Source organism: Taudactylus pleione, unplaced genomic scaffold (assembly GCF_031769625.1).
Source record: "Taudactylus pleione unplaced genomic scaffold, aTauple2 ptg000174l, whole genome shotgun sequence".
Lineage (NCBI taxonomy): Eukaryota > Metazoa > Chordata > Amphibia > Anura > Myobatrachidae > Taudactylus > Taudactylus pleione.
The window spans coordinates 6,996,308-7,002,457 of record NW_028284576.1 but is presented as its reverse complement, the minus strand read 5'-3'; the positions used below and the strand labels follow the sequence as shown (position 1 = coordinate 7,002,457).

General features: G+C 49.3%; 1 non-coding gene across 1 annotated transcript; it reads right to left on the bottom strand.

Moving 5' to 3' along the window:
- Positions 1-555: 555 nt before the first annotated feature.
- TRNAN-GUU (transfer RNA asparagine (anticodon GUU)) lies at positions 556-629 on the bottom strand. The gene has a single exon. It is a non-coding gene; the product is annotated as a tRNA-Asn (tRNA).
- Positions 630-6,150: the final 5,521 nt, after the last annotated feature.

Genomic DNA, 6,150 nt, shown 5'->3' with positions numbered 1-6,150 from the left:
TGCTCTGTTCGGGCACGATAGCCGCCGGCGTCGGCATTTCTGCAAAAATGTGCGATAAACCCGTGGTTAGGGAGCCCAAGCAGCAGTTTGAGCGTCCCAACCAGGACTTTAGGCGGGTTTAGCCATTTTATATGACTAAACCCGGTCTAATTGGGCGTGATGACCGCGATGATTAATGAACGCCCAGAACAATTGAATTGCAACAATGGGTGCCCATTAATTATCGCCGCCCACAAAACAATTGATTCGCCCCCGATGCGTCCCTGCATCTGCCCGCCATTTCATAATTCTTTTGGCAAAATATTACTGTAAATTGGCAGCAATTTTAGAAGCTTTCCAGACTTGTGACTTATTTTGAATTGACAAAAGCTCTTTCTAGCAATGAAAGACACTAGTTCCAAGCAAAACCATGTGCACGTGGAGTCCGGTAGCAGATGTTTAATGAAGTACAGAGTAAACTTGTGTTTTGTGTACTAAATGGGATAGATATACTGTACACAATATTATATGCTATGGGACAATTCTCTAAAGCATTCAAAAACAAAAAAAACTGCACGGCCCTGGGTGGGCTTGAACCACCAACCTTTCGGTTAACAGCCGAACGCGCTAACCAATTGCGCCACAGAGACATATAGGAAAGCACACAATGCAATTTCTTTAGTAAGGGGAGAGGCCAGTGAGAAATTATTTCTCTAAGTGGTTTCGAAGCTCAGTTGGTAAAATACAGCTGTCATTTATGGATGAAAGAGGAGGGGACCCTGGAAGGAGGGAAACGGTGATTTTCATATTAGACGTATGAGAAAGCCCTGGGACGTCCAGGAAACAGCATACAGACAAGTGGAGCTGCAAGAGAGGAAGGAGGAGGAATGGAGAGGTAAATTGGGAATCATGAGCATAGAGGTGGGCGTGGTCTCAAGGGAAGGGGGGGTGGACTTGCAGCACACTCCCGTTTCCATCACTCTGGGCGCGTGTCCAGCACTCCTGGAGATGCTGCGCCACCCCAGGCTCTCCCTGGACTGTGAAATGTCGTGCACATGCGCATGTCATGTATTCACCTGTGATGCAGTGCAAAGGCGTGATAGCGCTCCCCCCCAACCATTACCCGTGGGTGGGACGATGGGACAGTCCCTGAAAAGCAGAAATGTCCCGTCCAGAGCAGGACAGTTGGGGAGCATAGTTGAATTCATTAAAGGGAGAGAGAAGAGTACAGAGCCAGGAATGGCCCTTGGGGGATGCCAACTGATAGAATAAGTGGAAGGTAAGTAGAGTCAGGAGGGGTATTTGGAACCGTTGGGGCTAAAGCAGATGGAGTAGAGGGTTTGCAGGTATAAATAATGGTCCATTGTGTTGAATGTCATGGAGAGGTCCGGAAGGCTGAGTAAGGAGAAATGGCCCTTAGATTTGGCAGCGAGGAGTTTGTGTGTGACCGTGGTAAATGCAGGTTCAGTGGAGTTGAAGAGGCTAAAGCCAGACTGAAGTGGGGGATGAGGAAGGAGGTGAGGGAGTTGTAAAGGGCTAGAGGCAAAGGACAGGAGATTATTAGCACATGATGGCGTACTGGGAGACACATCCTGTTAGGGTTAATGTGGCTAGCAATACTAACACTAAGGGGCATAGTTATTAACAATATTTAGCAAAAATCCCCCTAAAAGAGTCATTTTTGGAGGATGAATGCAAAAATTAATATCCCCAGGAGTAAGAAGGGGGCACAGGGGATATCTGTCCCGTCATTTCCATTTGCAAAAGCAGCCCTCATATGTTTTTATTGGGGCTGCTAAAATATGAAATGTACCTAGCTTCAGTACTTTCCGCCCGCACATGCGCAGATGGACATTACCCTAAGGGAGGCAGGCAGGCATCAGTAGTTCACACAGTGCACTGGGTGATAGATACAGATGAGGCTGTCAGAAATACAATGCAGAGTCCATTTAACAAGCTGAGGTCTGGGCAGATAGCAAATAAGAGCTGGACCCATAACACTCTTAGGTCAGGAGCAGGTATCCGGCAAGGCAGAGTACAAATAACAATCCACGGTCAGAGCAGGCATCTGGTAAGACAGAGTACAAATAACAATCCACGGTCAGGGCAGGCATCCAGTAAGGCAGAGTACAAATAATAATCCACGGTCAGGGCAGGCATCCAGTAAGGCAGAGTACAAATAATAATCCACGGTCAGGGCAGGCATCCAGTAAGGCAGAGTACAAATAATAATCCACGGTCAGGGCAGGCATCCGGTAAGGCAGAGTACAAATAATAATCCACGGTCAGAGCAGGCATCCGGTAAGGCAGAGTACAAATAACAATCCACGGTCAGGGCAGGCATCCGGTAAGGCAGAGTACAAATAATAATCCACGGTCAGGGCAGGCATCCAGTAAGGCAGAGTACAAATAATAATCCACGGTCAGGGCAGGCATCCGGTAAGGCAGAGTACAAATAATAATCCACGGTCAGGGCAGGCATCCGGTAAGGCAGAGTACAAATAACAATCCACGGTCAGGGCAGGCATCCAGTAAGGCAGAGTACAAATAACAATCCACGGTCAGGGCAGGCATCCAGTAAGGCAGAGTACAAATAACAATCCATGGTCAGAGCAGGCATCCGGTAAGGCAGAGTACAAATTACAATCCATGGTCAGGGCAGACATCCGGTAAGGCAGAGTACAAATAACAATCCACGGTCAGGGCAGGCATCCGGTAAGGCAGAGTACAAATAACAATCCACGGTCAGAGCAGGCATCCGGTAAGGCAGAGTACAAATTACAATCCATGGTCAGGGCAGACATCCGGTAAGGCAGAGTACAAATAAAAATTCACAGTCAGGGCAGGCAGCAGGCAAGAGCAGAATCTAGAATAAACAATACAAGGTCAATAGTAAGTCTCGTAATAGGCTGAAATGGTTGAATGATGTCAGTGCCTACTGTCTAGAAACAGACCTCTGTATTGCGGTGCCTGCCACCAATCACACCACCAGGGGGGGAGCAGCTGCCACAGATATGCCTCCTCTGAGGTGTACATACAGGTGCTCAACAGTAATAATATGTGCATTAACACATCCTTTTTGTACCTTGGATACGCCAACCCCACACTTTCCTTCTCCAGTTCCACTTCCCCAAAGAAATCTATGGGGATATGTCCGGTAAGGGCTGGCGACCAGCAAGCTGGAGATAACTATGATATCTTCTCGTTTATATCTAGCTACATTCCATTGATTTTTAATTCTGTCTTTAAACAGAAACAGAAATTTCCACATGTTTTAACGGCAGTATTAGCTTGATAAATTTGCCCCCCAGTCTGATGGGCACTACAGGGTGCGCTAAGAAAAGGCTGGCATCTGGGCACATGATATTTCTTCATTTTTAAAAGAAAGAATCAGTGATATCACTCTCTACCCACTAACAGCGGCCCATATATCCAGGGCCATTGAGACAACCGTGGGACCTGGGTACTGATAGCGACATGGCCAAATCCAGGAGGTGTGGAAAGAGAATATTGGAAAATACTATGTGTGGTGTTGCAAAGGGGCACATTTGTACCCCCTCAGCAGCTAGCCTGGGCTCGTCCAAAATCCCTGGGTAATTAGTGCCCTCCCCCACTTGGCGTCTTGCATATGCCGTACACTGACAAAGGAGATAGACTACAAGCATTCAATGTTCCCGTGTTACTCGGCTTGATCAGTATCTGCCATGTTGAGTGAAATAATATTTTCTCAATACCCCATCTCACCTGAATGCCTTTTTTGACCTCCAGACACTTTACAGTATCCAATTGTGAAGGCAAAAGGCTTAATGAAGGGGAATTAGCTCAAATGGTAGAGCGCTCGCTTAGCATGTGAGAGGTAGCGGGATCGATACTCGCATTCTCCAGTATTTTTCTCTTGTCAGGCATCACAATTCTTGCAAGTAAGGTATATTTGAATAAAATAATAATGAATATATATATATATATGCATGTTAATTTTATAGAAGACATAGTATGGCCCTATATTACTTAGGATTACTATAATTAGTTTTACCATACCTTCCACATTTTTAATTATGAATTAGGGGGGCTGTGTTCAAGAGCAGTGGGGGCATATGTAACATGCCCTATGCCCTAGTCAGGGTCAGAACTATGGGAGACAATGGAGGCACCTTCCGCCGGGCTCCAGCTCTGAAGGGGGCACCTTCTCCATTGTCCACAACATATTCACCCCACTTAGGGCTGTAACTACGTACCCGGAGTCAGGGCCGGCCCGACCTATACGCCGGGAACGCGGCTGCGTAGAGCGCCCGATTTAAGAGGGCGCCACGGCAGTCATGGACAGTGAGTTACTCACATGGTCCTGATGGGCGCCTTCTCTGCCATTGATTTTAGCGCGAGGGCAGCTGCTGGAAAATGAGGGGTGTTTGTGGTCAGCGACGGGTGGAGGGGATGTTGCGGTAACATCTTCAGAGTCTTCAGTCCCCGATGCCTTCAACCAATCACTGAGACCGACAGCATCCTCCTGGTCATGTGACCGTTGCAACGCAGCCGGGCTAGCTTGCCTGTCTCCTCAGGATCTCCTGAGTATAGTCGGCACCCACTGCCATGAGGGAGGCGGGGCTGCCATTTATCCCTGGGCCTGCAGACTGCCTCTGCCTCTCTCTCCAAACGCTTCCACCGCTCCTCTGTGCTCCGAAGGGGAGGGCAGCGCTGCTGCAGCTATGAAGGGATCACACTCCGCCTGCTTCAATGGGAGACCGCACAATACCCTGGCGCTGAGGAAGAGGCAGCGCTCGGTAAGTACAAGACCCGGGTGCGAGCGTGACAGAGGAGGGGGGAGGTGTTTATGTGTGTTTCTGCAGAGGGCACTCTGCAGCCCCTGGGTGTAGGGGCACTGTGCTGCTCCTGGGTTTAGGATCACTGTAATTGCCATTTACAGGGACCCTCTGAGGGGGAGGGGGGTGGAAAGTGCCCTAGTAAGCCTCAGGTCCACTGCACACATACATACTGAACACATACCCACTGCACACATACATACTGAACACATACCCACTGCACACATACATACTGAACACATACCCACTGCACACATACATACTGAACACATACCCACTGCACACATACATACTGAACACATGCCCACTGCACACATACATACTGAACACATACCCACTGCACACATACATACCAAACACACGAACACATGCCCACTGCACACATACATACCGAACACACGAACACATGCCCACTGCACTCAGCACTGTCACAACTGCTGTCTGAAGTTACTCCCTCCCTACCCCCAGCTCTGCCTGCCCTTACTCTGGCCCTAACCCAAGCTTTACTCCAACTTATTCCTGCCTTTACCCCAACTGCTGCTTGACCTTAACCCCCTTTATCCCAGCTGCTACCTGCCCCCAGCACTGTCCCAAATGATGCCAACCCTTACCCCCCCATAATATGTGATGTGACCCAGAAATGGTGGAGTAGGACCCCGATTTTTTAAAGTGTGGGGTCCTGATTCAGACCCACTCGCGAGCGCCAAGCGCTCGCAAGCGGGTCGATGTTGCCCAAATGCGCATGCGCACGACGGAGGCGCCTCCGTCGTGCGCATGCGCGAGACCCGAATAACGACGGGGTAGCGTCGGGGGCGTGGCTGCCCAGACGGAGGTGTTCCCATGGGAACGCCTACCGAATGGGTCCGGCCCCACTGACATCACTAGTGATGTCAGTGGGAGTGATTATGGCTCTGATAGAGCCAAAATCACTCCAGGGCTTGCGGCAGACGAGACCCTACCGCAAGGGTCTTGTCGCAAGCCCGATGGTCGCGATGGTCTTGACCTTCGCGACCATCATCATGGACGCTCGCATAAGCTGTCGGTGGTAACCCACAGCTATGAGAGCGTCCACGAGGCCGCTTCGCAAAAAAAACAAACCACGCCCTGATTCAGAGCGTCCAGCTCTGAATCAGGCCCACAGTCACAACTCTACTGAGGTACTGGCTAGAGAAAGCATGTCTGGGAGGAAGATAGTATCGCACTCTGCACAAAGTAATTTGTCCCAATTAAATGTGGTTCTGTTTGAACCCTGTCCCTAATGCCTTCACTGCACTCCTTGGCTCTTGTAAGCTATACTTGCCCCCCTCGTTCCCGGTGACCATAAGAAACCTATAACAGACTGTAATAGTAATTA